Here is a 1,018-nt window from a genome sequence, read left to right on the forward strand (position 1 = left end):
TTACTAAACTATATATTTAAGTCGAAATGTGATAGGCTAAAGTTTTTAAGAAGTAGATTTGAATCCAATTGGCTTCATCCTTTGGGCTTGAATTTGGATCCTCACCTTTTCTCATGTTTTTGGTTTCAACTATTCAATTAGATAAGCCGTACAAAGACTTTGCACACTTGGTTAGGCGGATCAGTTTAAGGCATTAATGTTGAAAGATGTGGAGAGTTCGATACTCAAGGTAAGCGGCTCCTCCTTTACAGCAAAGCATAAGCGGCAGATAGACCTATCCGATTGGCAACAAGGAAACTTGAGCCCCCATTTGTTACATGCAACTTTCATTTGGAAAGTTCTGAACTGACAATTTTGATACAATCATTTTTCGATCAAGAACGAAACAAACATCAAATCATTATGGAGAGAAAGTGTCATGTTAGCACAAGTGAGTTTTCAGTTTTAATCACCCCCTACAACTTTTTTATGTCATACTGAGTAAGCAGGATTTACATAGTCTTCACAGATACATGAAGGGAAGGGAAAAGAAAAAAATACGAAAAAGGTGTAGTACTTTTCCCTGTGAATAAAAACGTGGAATAAAAAAAGGTAGAATGGGGTGAGAGAAGCTCGAACTCTCGACCTCAGGATCACTCTTGTAGCTATGAGACCTACGCGCTAACCAACTGCGCCACCACCCCGTTGTTGATATACGAGCGGCCGATAATATACACATAATTAATTGACCAAGAAACCCTACGTATTTCAACATCAACCAAAAGCAGGGAGAGGAGCGCGGTAAATGGGATAAAAAATCACAGACGGTAAAATCTCGTCCTTTGCTTTCTCAGAAATGCCTCCGAGTAAAAAGGGAGCGTAGTTAAGGCAGGTGAGTTTCTAGTTCTCTTGGCTCTGTCTTTCCGGGTAACTCTTTCACGCGGGAGATGCTTCTATTTTTTAAATAAATGAGAGAATGCTAAAATTTTGATTGAGTTTCTTCTTCTCCTTCTTCTTTTCGGATTTGGGGGATTCCTTG

At 39.3% G+C, this 1,018-nt stretch overlaps 1 non-coding gene across 1 annotated transcript; it reads right to left on the reverse strand.

Moving 5' to 3' along the window:
* Nucleotides 1-597: 597 nt before the first annotated feature.
* Nucleotides 598-683, reverse strand: TRNAM-CAU (transfer RNA methionine (anticodon CAU)). The gene is given in 2 exon segments: nucleotides 598-633; nucleotides 646-683. It is a non-coding gene; the product is annotated as a tRNA-Met (tRNA).
* Between the last annotated feature and the right edge of the window lie 335 nt (nucleotides 684-1,018).

The sequence above is a fragment of the Nuphar pumila genome, chromosome 11 (assembly GCF_984573655.1).
Source record: "Nuphar pumila chromosome 11, dmNupPumi1.hap1.1, whole genome shotgun sequence".
NCBI classification, from domain to species: Eukaryota; Viridiplantae; Streptophyta; class Magnoliopsida; order Nymphaeales; family Nymphaeaceae; genus Nuphar; species Nuphar pumila.